This window comes from Halichoerus grypus, chromosome 3 (genome assembly GCF_964656455.1).
Source record: "Halichoerus grypus chromosome 3, mHalGry1.hap1.1, whole genome shotgun sequence".
Lineage (NCBI taxonomy): Eukaryota > Metazoa > Chordata > Mammalia > Carnivora > Phocidae > Halichoerus > Halichoerus grypus.
The window spans coordinates 97,368,794-97,384,868 of record NC_135714.1 but is presented as its reverse complement, the minus strand read 5'-3'; the positions used below and the strand labels follow the sequence as shown (position 1 = coordinate 97,384,868).

The following is a 16,075-nucleotide window of genomic DNA, read 5'->3' as shown; positions in this document are numbered from 1 at the left end:
ATTAAGGTAATACTTAGAAGGTGTTGAACTTAATCCTGTAAGATAAAAGCTACTTAGCCACCAGCCATGGAACCTTCCCCAGGTTTTCAACTCTTTTTTTTGTATATCTACTTTAACATAATTCAAAGTGCACCATAAGCAAAAGGGCTGTTTCAAAGTGATGGTTTTGTAGTGTGTGTTACCTCAAGACATTTTCAGACTCTGGACTCAAGCCTGAGATTTGTTTTGTTTTTCTAAGAAATACAAGGCTATGAAGGGGATATAATTGTTCAGGACATAAAATAATTTCTTTTTAAATTGTGTGTGTGTGTGTGTGTGTGTGTGTGTGTGTGTGTATCACAATATTCTCTCTACACACTGAATATTCTATATCTCTTGCTGAACATGTAACCTCTCCAAGTTTTATTAATTTTTAGTTAGGAAGGTATGCACGACAAACAACAGGACTAGTGAGAACAGACATATAATGACAAAGTTGTGGTAAAATAATTAATTTGCTTTTCAGACAGTATTTCTATCTTACTCCTGTTATGACCTATGACAACTGTAATGCCACTTTATTTCTTGGCAACAGTTTCTGCTGGAATAGAAAGAAACAAGGAAGCTTGAAAGGGTTACCAGTGCAAGGAAAATAGATACTAGTCTTTCCCTAGAGAGGATGCCTTTATAATTTTAAGAGTGCTTCAGAACTAAGGATTTGTTTGTTTGCCTTTTTAAAAAGGATAAATGTATCAAAATAAATTATCTTTATCATACATGTAGAATCCAATAAGAAAGAAAATGTCAAAGAAGTTACAATTGCATTTCTACAACAGTTTTTGCTACATGCATACTCTAAGTAATTAGTTGTTACCAAAAGGACTAATTAGCTGCTTAAAACTCAAATCATTGGAAACTCTGCCAAAGATATAAATTTTATCTAACAGTTGAAAACAATTCTTTCTAGCCTGATAGATACAGACATGTATAACAACATACTCACTATGATTATTTTTCTGTAAAAAGCAAAAGCTAAATGCCAAATATCATATACACTGGTATTTATGGGAGAGGAAACAGATTATCATTTGTAAAAGTGTGGCTAAGAGAAAGATGTGGGCACTCACTTTATCTCACTTTCTAGCCTCAACCATGTGAATCTAGTAAGTTCCAGGTATTGGAGATGCATGAATCGCTACCAGGAAGAATAAGGAGCAAAACACGGGTCCTGGTGCAAAAGCAGTTGACAGTGCAGTAATCTGTTTCTTTTGAGGTCAAGGGGAGGGGAGAGTAAATAGGGGTGTAAAAAAGTGTGTTACTTCTAATAATTATTATAAACTATGCCATTTATGACCAAATCCACAAACATTTTTCTTAGCCTACTGCCAGATGCTCTGCCTGGTTCTGGGTGCGAAAATATAAATATATGATGCTCATTCTTGTAAGTATTGTTTGTGGAAAAATGCAGAATTCAAAAGGCACATAAGAATTTACAGTGAAAAATGTCAGCCTCCCACTCCTGTCCTTCAGCCAAGCAGTTTTGTTTGGGTATCCTTCCAGGTGAGCAAAGCTTCAAAAGCCTGAACATATATAACAGATCCCCTAGGAAGTTTATAAGACCTTACATTCAGTGATTTGGATTTGCTAGGTCTGGCAGGTGCCCTGGTACCTGCATTTTAGAAAATCATCCCAGGTGTCTTGATGCCGGTACCGCTAAAATACGGTTTGAGGAAAACTGGCCAGAACCATTGTTTATTCTCATAGAAAAGTTCCATTTGCCAAAAGCCATTGGCTTTTCTGTAGTGGTCCTTTTGAATACATTTTTTTTTTTTTAAAGATTTTTTTTTTTATTTATTCATTTGCGAGAGAGACAGAGAGAGAACAAGCAGAGGGAGAGGCAGAGGGAGAGGGAGAAGCAGGCTCCCTGCTGAGCAAGGAGCCCTATGCGGGACTCGATCCCAGGACCCTGGGATCATGACCTGAGCCAAAGGCAGACGCTTAACCATCTGAGCCACCCAGGTGCCCGCTTTTGAATACATTTTAAAAACAAACATGTCCTGTTAAGTCCATAAGTATATTTTGATGTCCTAGCCTTAGAGCTATCCCTAGCTCAAAGAACAACTTGGTAAGTGTCCTTGGCCATGCCTTTGGAAGGCTTCTGTACTGCTGACATACGTGTATAGATGCACAGAAAATTGCTAAAAAAAAAGAGAGATCTGGTCCATATAGACATGTGCAATTGGTTCGTAATTCCCCTTCAATCCTATGTTTATTATTATTATTATTACTATTATTTTTTAACCAAAGCACAATTCTTCTCCATTTCCACATGTACCTCTTAGATGCATATTACCTTATAACTTCTCCATTTAAAAGACTGCCTTGCCTATTCATTTTTACTTTATTTCATGGCATTTAAAAATGTTGTGTGGCAGAGGACAAGCATATTGTAATTCTTTGGGGGAAAAATAAGGAAAACAGTTTATTTTTATGGGGTAGTGATCAAACTTTGGAAATCTCATTTTTATTATCATGAAAAATATATGAGTCCCACCACTGTCAAGATTGTACTCCATTACATAAGCACATCTCTTTCTGGAAAATAAGTAAAAAAAAAATCTTGATTAAAAGGCTATTCTAATGATGCTCTGGGCCTGAACCTCCTATTCTATAATTTCCCAGTTTGAACCCACAAATAGTTCCTCATTGCCTTCTGAATTAAATAAAATTCAGGATGTCATCCTTAGTGACGACATGGTCCCAGGTGACCTTTTCAATCTTCCCTCGTATCCTCGTTCTGTTCCTCGTGCACCAGTCTTCTTACTGCTCCCGGGGGCTCCCTGGTCCTGCTGACCTCCACGGCTTTGTTTATGCAGTTTCTTCTCTCTCTACTCTTCTACCTATCTCAATTCTATATATCCAGCCTGTTATAACTACCTCTTCAGATCTCTCCAAGCAAATTCAATCTTTTAACAATATGAACTCCTGGGACACCTGGGTGGCTCAGTCGTTAAGCGTCTGCCTTCGGCTCAGGTCATGATCCCAGGGTCCTGGGATCGAGCCCCGCATCGGGCTCCCTGCTCAGTGGGAAGCCTGCTTCTCCCTCTCCCACTCCCCCTGCTTGTGTTCCCTCTCTCGCGCTGTCTCTCTCTGTCAAATAAATAAATAAAATCTTTAAAAAACAAAAAACAATATGAGCTCCAGAGCACTACTGTTAGGTCTTTCCAACATTTTCTTACTCTGGTTTGTATTATGCTTTAAAAAAATTATTGTTTTATTTGTATCTAGATTGTTCACTTCCTTGGGGCTGCCAAAGCACCTTTTCAACTTTATTCTCTGCACTGCTTGTGATATATAGTATGTGCCTTGAGTTGGCACCAATCATCTCATTTGGAAAGTGGGGAAAATCTAGGGTTAGTTATTTTTTCAGTGCCATTCATTCTGGTAATTCCTTAGCCCCATTCAAATTGTGGGCCTCCTTAATGATTGATTCTCATCTCTTCTAACTTTATCCCCATTTGCCTGTATTCCTCTCCCTGAACTCTGCCTAGCCTTCACTTACTCTACCACCCTCTTGCTTCTGTTTCCTGTGAAACTTCCTTTGTAAATAAACTATATCTTTTAGGCCTTTGACTTTGGCCTGCATGGGTGGTTAAGACAAACCACAGAGACTCTTAATGCTAGGAAACAAACTGAGGGCTGCTGGAAGGGAGGTGGGTGGGGGATGGGGTAACTGGGTGATGGGCATTAAGGAGGGCACTTGAAGGAATGAACACTGGGTGTTGTATGTAAGTGATGAATCACTAAATTCTACCTCTGAAACTAATAATACACTATATGTTAACTAAATTGAATTTAAATAAAAAATGTAAAACAATAAATAAAAATGCCAAATTTTTATTTTAAAAAAAGTGGGTCCTGCCACCTACTGGTTCTTTGATTTTAGCAAGTCATTTAAATTTACTCATCTAAAAGAAAAAAAAAAAAAGGTATAAAATAGTAACTGTTGTTGTGTTGAGTGCAATAAAATAAAACATTTAAAGAACTGCTTGACACATAGTAATTACTTAGTAAATTATAGCTATTTATTGTTGTTATTGTTGATATATTATTAGTATTTTGGAGGAATACCATTTCTCATTTATAGCTTCCTTTCAGCAGTTCATCAAACTTATCTATACCTCTAGGATCTTAATTCTTTCATTTTTTTCTGCATCTGTTAATGTCCATCTGATCACTTCCTCTAGCAGGCAAGATTCTGTGGTCAACAATTTGAACTCCTCTCCTACTATCACCTTCAGATATCCCAGATCATCTTTTTGCTTTCAGTGTTCTACAAATCTGAGACTTCATATCAATTTTTCATTCAATTCTTTCAGTTTCTACATTCCACGTATGGATTGTTCAGCACACTAGAGAAAAAAAACATATAATGGGAACTTTTCAGGTCACATAAGCACATGGTCCCCAATCTCAGTGACACCTCCATACTATTGGCTATTCTTATTCATGATCTTCAGTTCACTCCAGCAGCTATTTCAATCTTTCCTCCTGCTCTTGAGGCCTTCTGTTTCATCTCCACTCTCCTTAATCTCCCTAGTTAATCATCCCGTGATCAGCAGGGAGTAATGGTCATCAGGCAAGAACTCTTTCAACTTCCTACTGTTCTTTATAGACATTTGTCTTTTTCCCCCCAGTTTTATTGAGAGATAACTGACATACATTACTGTGTAAGTTTGAGTAGGACAGCATGATGGCTTGATTACATATATTGTGAAATATAGGTTCAGCCAACATCCATTTTCTCTTATAGATACAATAAAAAGAAAAGAAAGAGGAAAAGAATGAATGGAAATATTTTTTCTTGTGATGAGAAACTGAGGATTTACTCTCTTAACGATTTTTTTTTTAATATATCATCCAGCAGTGTTAACTCTAGTCATCACGATGTACATTACATGCTTAACACTTACTTGTTTTATAACTGGAAGTCTGTACTTCTTGACCACCTTTCTCTAGTTCCTGCTCCCCCCCAACTCCCTGCCTCTGGTTACTCTGGAACTACAAGTCTGATCTTTTTTTTTTTTTTTTTTCTATGAGTTTGTTTTTGGTTTTAGATTCCACGTATAAGTGAGATCATACAGCATTTATCTTTGTCTGACTTAATTCACTTAGCCTAATGCTTTCAACATCCATCCATGTTGTCACAAGTAGTAGGATTCCCCCTTTTTTATGGCTGAATTCCAGTGTGTTTGTGTGTATCACAACTTCTTTATCCATTTGTCCATCAGTATACACTTAGGTTGTTTCCTTGCCTTGGCTATTGTAAATAACGCTGCCATGAACATGGGGGTACAGATACCTCTTCGAGTTAGTGTTTCATATATTCCCAGAAGTGGAGTTGCTAGACCATATGGTAGTTCTGTTTTTAATTTTTTGAGGATTCTTCATACTGTTTTCCATAGTGGTTGTTCAAATTTGCAATCCCACCAACGGTGCACAGGGTTCCCTTTTCTCAACATCTATGCCCGCATTTCCTATTGCTTATTCTTTTGATGATGGCCATTCTAACAGGCATGAGGTGATATCTTTGTGGCTTTGATTTGCATTTACCTTATGACTACTGATGTTGGCATCTTTTCATGTACCCATTAGCTTTTCATATATCTTCTTTGGAAAAATGTCTATTCAGACCCTCTGCCCATTTGAAATTATTTTTGTTTGTTGTTTGTTTTTATTTTCTATTGAGTTGTATGAGTTCTTTATATATTTTGAATATTAACTCCTTATTAGACATATAGTTTGCAAATTTTTTTTTTTTCCATTCTGTAGGTTGTCTTTTCCCTTTTTGGTGGTTTCTTTTGCTGTGCAGAAGCTTTTTAGTTTGATGTAGTCCCACTAGTTTATTTTTTATTTTGTTGCTTGTGCTTTAGGTGTCATATCCAAAAAATCATTACCATGACCCATGTCAAGGAACTTTGTTCTTATGTTTTCATCCATGAGTTTCATGGCTTTAGGTCTTAGATTTAAGTCTTAAACCATTTTGGGTTAATTTTTATGAATAGTATAAGAAAGAGATCCACTTTCATTCTTTTACATGTGAATATTCAGTTGTCCCAGCATCATTTTTGAAGAGACTGTCTTTTCTCCAGTGAGTATTCTTGGTTCCCTTGTCAAATATTAGTTGACTGGAAATGCTTGAGTTTATTTCCGGGCTCTCTATTCTATTGCTCTCTTTGTCTATTTTTATTCTAGTACCCTACTGTTTTGATGACCATAGCTTTTTAGTATAGCTTGAAATCAGGAAGTATGATACCTCCTGCTTTGTTCTTCTTTCTCAGGATTTCTTTGGCTATTTAGGGGCTTTGTTCCCAATAAATTTTAGAGATATTTTCTACTTCTGTAAAAAATGCCATTGAAATCTTGATAGGGATGCACTGAATCGGTAGATGGCTTTCAGTAGTATTGACACTTTAACAATATTAATTCTTGCAATCCATGAACATATGATATCTTTCTATTTATTTGTGTCTTCTTTGATTTCTTTCACCAATGTCTTGGAGTTTTCGGCATAGAGAAATTTCACCTCATTAGTTAAGTTTATTTTTAAGTATTTTATTCTTTCTTTGTCTCTGACTTTTGACAATTTAACTGTAATGTGTTTTGATGTATCCCTATACAGGTTTAACCTATTTGGGATCCTTTGGACCTCACAGATTTGGATATCCATTCCTCCCCCAGGTTTGGGAAGTTTTCAGCCATTATTGCTTTAAATATATTTTCTGTTCTTTTCTCTTTCTCTTCTTTTTCTGGAATTCTCATAATACAAATACTGTTTCTTTTCATTTTGCCCTATAATTCCCATAGGTTTTCTTCATTCTTTTTTCTTTTGCTTCCCTGGGTAATTTCCAATGTCCTATACTCCAGGTTGCTAATTCTTTCTTCTGTAAGGTTGAGTCTACTTTTGAAACTCCATTAAGTTCTTCAGTCCAGTTATTGTATCTTTCAACTCTAAGATTTCTCTCTCTCTCTTTTTTGATGGTTGCTATTTTCTTGTCAAGCTTCTCATTTTGTCATGTACTGTTTTCCTAATTTCCTTTAGTTGTCTATCTGTGTTTTCTTGTAGTTCACTAAGTTCCTTCAAGGGATTATTCTGAATTCTTTTTTCTGACAGTTCGTAGGGTCAGTTATTGGAGCTTTTATTAGGTTTTTTTGGGGGGGGGGTTCATATTTACCTGATTTTTCATGATCCTTGATTCCTTGCATTGTATCTGTACATTTTCATCCTGGGACTCCTCTTCCAGACTTAACCAGTTTGCCGTGGCAGAGACAGTTCTTCACTGGCCAGCTCAGTCTGGGTCCCTGGGTATGTTTGCTGGTAATGCCTCTGGGCAAGTGGGGCCTGCTATACTGTATTTATGGGGGACGCAACCATTGAAGCTCTGGGGACAGGGATGGGTGGTTGTGCCACTAGTTGAGAACAGTTGGATTGTCCTGCTGGCTTATTTCTATACCCAAGAAAGGCTGTAGGATGGGCTCTGCAGTTGCCCGCATCCTCTGGTCATGTTTACTAGATGGTTGGGACCGAGTGCTACATTCAGTAGGGGTTAGGGCTGTGCATTAGCTTTTCTGCCCTGGCGGGGCAGCAGACCAGGGCCCAGGGGGCCCCAGTCAGGCCTGAGTGTGTGTGGAATTCCCTGGTCTGCAGAAATGACCAGTTTTGCTCTGTAGACCAGGCAAGCCACAGGCTGTGCTCGCTGTTCAGTTCCACTGTACATAGGGCTGTTAAATGGGCTGTGCGACTTCCTGTGTGCTCTGGTTAGGTTCTTTGGTCAGACAGGCTGAAAGCTTTATTCAGCAATGAGTGGAGCTATGAATTACATTCCCAGAATGGGAGCAATGGAATAAGCAGCTCTAAAACTGGTAAAGGTCTTTGTTGTCATAAGTTCCCTGGCTGAATAGGGCCACTGGCTTTGCTCTGTAAACCATTGGCTCTCTCTGCTCTTCTCTTGGCTTGGGTGCCCCTGGCTCAGGGATTTCAGGTATTTTTGCCAGTCCTTCTGGTCAGATGGGGCTGGAAGATACTCTCCTCAGTGTGTTGGGCTATGTCTCAGCCCCTTGCCTGGGTTGAAGCCAATTGCCTGGGCCACTCCAGGCTATTCTCAATTTCCTCAACAGGTGTCTGTTTGGGGGGGGACAGGAGACACCCTCAACTGTGGCTATGAATTAATCCCCCTGCCTGTGAATAGCATGGGACGTCTCTATGTCTGGTACTGGCTTTGCTCTGAGGGTAACTGACTGCTTTCCTACCTCTTGGCTCAAGTGCCACTGGCCACATAGCTTCCAGGGGTTGTCACCAGCCTTCTGGTCGGATGGGGCTGGAAGGCACTCTTCATAGCAGGTGAGGTTGTGACTCAGAACTTTGCCTGGGTATGGGCAAAGCAGTCTCTAGGGCTGGTAAAACTCCTCATTTGAAGATCTGAATCAGGCAGATCTGTATCCTGCCAAATTTCCTGGTCAGAGTGTGCCCCCAGCTTGGTTCTGCATATAAGCAAAGCTGCTGGTTGGGATTACTACTTGGGTGCTGTAGGTATGAATTTGGTCTGCCAAGATCTTGTGCTGGTTGTTCCAAATTCCTCCCCACTTCTCCAGCATAGCCAGATTCCCAGTGGCTGGGCCCTGTAGATTCTCCTGCAATCCCCATGGTATGAAATCAGAGTAGGGCCTGCCACAACGTGGCCCACAATGCTTGGGGAGGTTGGTTGTCCTCTCTGGGTTCTCTTTTCCCACTAGGGGAACTGAAGGGTCAGGGAAGACATCCCTGTGTGGTGATATGCTATCCTGGGGGAGGGGCAATGTGGTCAACATGTAGTCACTTCTCTTACCCTTCTAATGCAGTCTGTCTTGGTCTCTAAGGTACAAGGCTGTGCTTCAGCCTCACTGCCATGTTCTAGGATTCTCTCAGTGGTGTCTTGTTCTTGAATAGATGTTAGTTGTTCTTGTGAAAGTGAGTGAAGTCAGGAATAACCTATGTTGCCATCATGCTCAGACAGAGGTGTTTTATTTTGCATTCAAGACTAATATATCTCCCAGTGCTTTCTACCCCATCTACTTTCAATGCCCAGGAGATCTCATTTTATTACTTATTCTTCTATTTTTCTCTCTTTTTAGTTCTCTCTACTGGTCTCTCCCTAATACCTGAAAACATGCTTCAATTCCCTCTCAGCTTAGGCTCTCACTTCAGTGCTTATCTTTTCTAGCTACTGTCCGTCCCAGCCATATTCTTCAGAGGAGCATTGTATAGGTGCTGTTTTTACTCATCAGTTTTGTCTTCCAATCTGGGTTTTGTCCCCACCACTCCACTGAAAATGCCCTGTCAAAGATGAGCAATGGCCTCAAATTACATAGTCCTATGGATACTTGGTAGTCTTTATCAATCTGCAGCATTTGGCAGTGCTCCATTTGACCACACTTAAGTTTTTCTCCTTTCTTGGCTTTTTTTGGGACTGTTTTCTCCTGTTTCTCCTTCACCTATTTCTTTTCCCTGATTTCTCTTTCTCCATGTTCCCCTTGAATATCTGGTGTTTCTTAGGGTTTTATTCTTTGCTATCCCTATGTGGAAGCACCATAATGATTTTTCAGATCTCTACTACCATTCATATATTCGTCCTGAATTTTAAACACAAACATCTAAGTTTCTAATTAACATTTATACCTGAACAGTCCATAGCCATCTCACTTTAAACATGGCTAACTTGAATTCATTATATGTTCACGGTAAAGTGTAAGTAGGTTCTAGGAGAGCAGAGACCTCATTTATTTCATCATTGCTAGATCCCTGGCACCTAACCACCTAGAAAGTAACTAGAACTTGGCAGGTGCTCTATAAATGAATGTTTGAATGAATGAATCTTTACATCAAGAGCTGGTATTCTTTTTGTATTCCCTGTTATGTCTAAGGTCATTACTCATCGTATTGTCATCAAGCCAAAAAGCTTAGAGTATTCCAGATACTTACAGCTCCATTTCTTTTTTTTTCTTTTTTTTTTTTTTTTAAAGATTTTATTTATTTATTTGAGAGAGAGAGAATGAGAGACAGAGAGCATGAGAGGGAGGAGGGTCAGAGGGAGAAGCAGACTCCCTGCCAAGCAGGGAGCCTGATGCGGGACTCGATCCCGGGACTCCAGGATCATGACCTGAGCCGAAGGCAGTCGCTTAACCAACTGAGCCACCCAGGCGTCCCGTACAGCTCCATTTCTTACTTAGGTTATCTGGTATTGTCAATATAGTATTTTTTATAAGGCCATCTCTTCCTCTCTATCCCTATTTGTACTTGCCTAGTTCAACTCCTCTTTGCATTTTTTCTGGGCTCTTTAAAGGCCTTCTAACTGATCTTCCTCCTTTCACTGTTGTTCTCTTCTAATCTATCCTCTAAAGCAGTGCTGTCCAATAGATATATAATGTGAACCATGTAAATAATTTAAGATTTTTAGTAGTCGTATTACAAAAATTAAAACAACTGAAATTGTAATAATATATTTAATTTAACCTGGTATATTCAAAATATTATCATTTCAGCATGTAATCAACATAAAAATTTTTAAAGAGATTTTGGCATTTTTTTGGTACCAAGTCTTCAAAACCTGGTATGTTATTTTTATGCTTGTAGTACATCTCATTGTGGGCTAGCCACATTTCAGGTGTTTAATAGTCACCTGTGGTTTGTGGCTACCATACTGTACAGTGCAGATCTAGAGTCTGTGCCCTTAATGCTTCCAGAATCCATCATGATCTAGCCCCTACCTTCTTCTCTATCTTCATATCTTTCTGCTTGCCTTCTTTTACTTTCCATTCCAACAAATGCCTCCATGCATTTGTAGATGTTTCTTCTCCCTACCTGGAATACCCTCTTGTCTCTTTTCAATCCGTGACATTCCCAGTTTTAGGTGACCACTCCCTCTTTTGTATTTCTAATGTTTCTTATGCTGTCTTATAACAACTATTGAGGTAAGTTGTCTTTACTCCTTTATGTTACTCTTGCTAAACTGTGAGCTCACCAAGAGCAGGGACCATGTTATAATCTTCTTTGTATCTCCACTTATATACATGTTTCATTAAAGAAATATTTGTTGAACTTAATTTAATTGCATAATAGACTACCAACAAGTGTTTGTTGAATTGAATTGAAGTCCACCTCAGTATGGATAATTTTTTTGCTATTAAAAATTACATGTTTAATGTAAGAAATTGGAAAATTAAAAAAAAAAAAAGGAAGTAGCCAAAATTGCCGCAAGTTCACCACCCACCCAGAGGGTATTCTGTGTATGTGTGTATGTATACACACATACATATATTTGCAAAATTTGCATGTACTTATTAAAATACAGTATAACTTGGTACATAGTGTTTGTTACTTAGCAATATATCTTTAGCAGCTTACTACATCATTAGAAATGTTTCTGAAATATGTATGTTTATATTTTTAATGGCTATATAGTAATCTATCTTATTAATCATTGCAATTTACTTCCTACTATTGGCCTTTTGGGTTGTTTGTAACTTTCACTATTATAAACAGCACTGGATTAGCTATCATAGTTGATATGTCTTGGTTTGTATCTTTGACTACATTCCTAGGAAAGTTTTTATGTGGGTGAAATTACTGAGTCAAACAATGTATATTTTAAAAGCTTGTATCTTACGAGTTACTTGACTTGGATTCAGCATTGTGGCCCAATTCCCTGGGCTTTATTCCTATTCACCGGGGACATGAACAGGAACAAAACAGGAAAGAGGAAGCAGTCTAGTGCAGTTCATGAATGGTGACAATTTATGGTTCAGCTCTGAGGACTACTGCCTTCTTCATGTCAAATCACTGCTCATTTTGTAAGATTCTCACTTCCTGGGAAGCGTTATTCAGACATTGGATTAGTTTTGACTATTTAGCTTTAAAATGATAATGAGATACAGGTGGGGGTGGGATAGGGGTGAGGAAGAGAAACCAGTTGTGAATGAGGAGTATTAAGGGAGGTAGAAAATGGTCTTTCATCAGACTGTGGAGGGAGAAAATAGTACTTTTAAACAGCTCCAGTTAAATTACTTGTAAGGATTCAGTGAGATAATACATGTGAAGGGCTTGGTACAGTGTCTGACCACATAGTGAGCATAGAAGTACGTTACCTGAAAAAGAGGCAGGAAATAATTTTACTGGGTAAAATATGATATTTAGATTGTCTTTAAATTCTTGGCCCCAAGTTTAAACTGTTAAAATTATTAGGTCTATTTTGAAGAATATGTGAATATATTTCGGTGTTCATTTTGGTTCTTGCCTCATATGTAGGAAAAAGAAATCGGCATTCAGCGCACGTTTAATTTTTTAATTTTTTTTTAAATCAGGGTGGACTTTGAAGCTGTAGGATTGTTCTGCTGTAAATGGTCATTGTATACCCTCAATGCGATGTTATATGATATTTTCAGATATTATACTGAGTATAATTTGTCTCCTTTAGCATCAGAGTCTAGTTCTCTCTATCTGTTCTATTTATAAAAAAGCAATGAATATATTTCACTTTATGGCATATTTCTTCTTCAGGTCATCATGAAAACAAATATATCTACATTCTTAAAAATCATTGTGTAACTCATACACATTAAACATTTAGGATTCATGGGATATAACCATTAAAGTAACTTATTACTTTTTTTGCACACTCCCTTTAATAACTATTCCGTGTAGGTGGTTTTCTCCTTATCTCTGGATGCCGGCTAGAGCAGGCCGCACGGCCTCCTTGGTTTCTTAGGTGACAGGAAGTTCTCCTGTAGCTTTAAGTTGCTAACAGAGTCTTGATTTAGTAGTTTAAATCTCCTGGTCCAGAAAACAATCAAAACTCCAAACTAGTTGCAATATTAAATCTTCTCTCTCCCAGCTGTGACCCAGTGCAGGCGAGAATCTGTAAGAGAGGCTGGGAAGAGAGGCAGATTGATTCTTCTCCAGTGGGTGATTTTATTCTTCATCTTGCTTACTGAGGTTTCTGATCCCTTAGTGTTGGGACATGGAGATGAAGGAAGGAAAATGATGCAGGGAATATTACTTGACTTATAGTGTCATAAGATGGCCTGTTTAAAGCCATCTGCAATCTTTGGAGACACTCCTTCTAGGCCCCACCAATGCAATTTCCTTTACGAGGCTAGTGCATTCCCCCGTCCTTTTGAGCAGGACCCCTTTTAAATGGATTCCGGGGTAACATTCCTACTAAGAATTCCACAGCTGGACCTAGGATTTAGGGGCCTTTGACCTGATTTGGAAAAGAGGGTGCCTATTTCCCAGACGTAGCCCGTCTTCTTCTGATGCAGACCATTTTAGCCAAACTCTCTCTCATGCTTTAGTTTTACCGGTCATGAGGCAGACACCAGTTTAATATGTCCCTCTTGTGCAGGGAACACATACCAGGCTCTCTGATGGTTCCAGTGACCCTCATGCCAGAGCTGAGATGAGCGGCAGGGCAATCATTCACCTCTCTGCTCTCGCACGGATAGAAGGTAGTGGGGATCGTGCTCACTGCACAGCATAGCTCTTTCTAAATATCTTCCTCACAGACCCTCCTTAATTTTGAGAAACTTGACCATTTTATCCTGGATGTGGGTGAGACATCTGACATTTTTGCATGGTGGTCCTGCTCACAGCTCATTTTGGTGCCTGATATCTTTCATATTTTTGTGCTATTAACAACTGTTTTATGTTAAAAATTACTTTTATTAGTTTTTCACCATGTCCAGTGGGAGAAAAAAGATGTCACTTTCATTTCTAAGGCTTAAATTCATTGAGTACTGTTTTTCTACCTGACTTGTAGCTTAGTCATCATTTAAAAACCCAAGGGAAGCTCAACTGCAAAACAATTTGACAAAGGGCTCTTAACATTTTGAATGTGGGTTCTGATAGATTTTAAAGGAAACCTGGAAGGGTAAATCAATTGCTCTCAATTAGGGACAGGTTTCAAAGGTACACTGATGAGGTCAATGTAATTTAAAGCAATTTAGCTTGGACCATTTGTCTTTGTTTATCACATTTATGTCTCTCAATTTTTCTGGCTATATGTTCAGAACTGCAAGTTCAGCCCTTTTATTATAAGCTAATGATTGATGATCAAGTAACATTTCTGTTATGCCAGAAGAAGTAATTCTCTTGGTTTAATTCACTGTTATTACTTTAGCAGCTGAACAAATGTTTGCATGTCACAAGAGTGTCTCCAACTCTCAGACCACCGATTTTTGATTAATTTTGCATTATGTACCTTGGGTGTGCTGTTCTGATATTGTTTCTACATTACTCTGAAAGACCCTGTTGCTGTTATTTAGAGCCCAGACAACAGCTGTTCTTGTTCTATTAGACTCAGAAAGTGACAGGATAATGAATACAGTTATAGCTTATGATAGATTTAAAATTGACTAATTAAGAGAAAACTTGATTTAAGCAGCAGTGTTGCACAAAGGTAATACTCAATTTTGCAATGAAAACATTTTTTTTTTTTTTTTCTGGCAGAAAACATTGTTTCTTTGTTTTAAGGCACGGCCTCCATAGCATAATGAAGATATATAGAGAAAATGAAATTAAACCTCCCTAAAGGTGTTTGATTTAACTGAAAAAACCTTATAGAATTGAAAAAAAATCCTTCAAGTAATGGACCCACATGAAAATCTGATTTGAGCTCATATGTGAATGAATTAAATTTAGGTAATCACAAAATCAGCTTCATCATCGGGAGGTTTTAATTAATTGTATTTGCTCATAAGCTGAATTTATTTTCTTTGGGTTGGTGGGGTGGGGTGGGGGAGTGGGAGGGAAACAGTCCCTAGATATTAACAAAGTCACTCAGGTATCTATACCTTTAATAAGAGGAAAAATAGTAGAGCCTGACTGAGCCTATACAAGTCATACCTTACTGTTTTGACTGAAAAAAGATATTTTAGGAAATAAAATTTGGCACAGATAAAGAATCGAAGTAGTTCTTTCAGGGCTTTGAAGGGATAAGAAGACTGACCCAGATACAAGAGCCAGCTAAGGTACTGGATAAAACTGAATTACATGCTGGGCGCCTGGGTGGCTCAGTCGGTTGAGCATCTGACTCATGGTTTCAGCACAGATCATGATCTCAGGGTGGTGAGATTGAGCCCCACGTTGGGTTCTGTGCTCCGTGGGGAGCCTGCTTGAGATTCTCTCTCTCCCTCTGCACCTCCCCCTGCTTGCAGGTGCTTATGCTCTCTTTCAGAAAAGGAAAAAAAAAATTAATTAAAGGCAAGATACCTGGAAGGGCATTGCTAAAGAGATGAGGGGAAATACAAAGGATTCCAAGCCTTTATGAGTCAGCACAGCTAGAGGCCACCTATTGCCAAAGCTGCTGGCAACTGGAAGGGCTAGTTCAGTGTTTTGGTGAGAACACTACCATGATAAAGGTTTCTCATTCTAGAGAGAAAAGGTGAAAAGGCCACAAAAGACTGCAACTAAACCAGATACCTATGTCAAAACCTTTTTTGTAGTAGGAGCCCAGCATTTGATCTATAATTTGTTATTCTCTCATTAAGCTTAAGTCCTTTAAAATAACTCATTTAAGGGCGCCTGGGTGGCTCAGTCGGTTGAGCGTCTCCTTCAGCTCGGGTGGTGATCCCAAGGATCTGGGATTGAGCCCCACGGCGGGCTCCCTGCTCAGCGGGGAGCCTGCTTCTCCCTCTGCCTCTGCCCCTGCCTCCTCACTCATCCTCTCTCTCTCTCAAATGAATAAAGAAAATCTTTAAAAAATAAAATAACTCATTTATATATAAATGTTCCCTCTCTTGCTGTGTCTCTGTCAAATAAATAAAATCTTTAAAAAAAATAAAAAGAACTAGAGTTTATAAATGTTTCCTTACCAAAACTGGCAACCCTTTCACATAGCAGCAGCTACCCAGAACTGAACCTAACAGATACAAGGAGACTTGACAAGGTTTTGAAATCTGAAGTAGATTTAGTCTTCTACTAAAGGTCAACATTTTCATAGTGACTAAAGGGAATTCTAAAAATATTTGCTGGGATATTATTATTATTATATTATTATAATTACAG

At 38.6% G+C, this 16,075-nt stretch overlaps 2 protein-coding genes across 3 annotated transcripts in view; one reads left to right on the top strand and one right to left on the bottom strand.

The window, feature by feature from the left end:
* The window catches only part of LOC144381367 (uncharacterized), a 476,769-nt gene that overhangs the window by 56,589 nt on the left and 404,105 nt on the right, over positions 1-16,075 (top strand). The window contains exon 3 of the transcript XR_013446440.1: positions 6,662-6,719. The gene's annotated coding sequence lies outside the window, so the exon portion shown is untranslated. Of the gene's footprint in view, positions 1-6,661 lie in introns of the transcript that reaches the window.
* Positions 1-16,075, bottom strand: part of LOC118535461 (bifunctional heparan sulfate N-deacetylase/N-sulfotransferase 3) — a 178,626-nt gene that overhangs the window by 33,287 nt on the left and 129,264 nt on the right. The gene's annotated exons all lie outside the window — the stretch shown is intronic.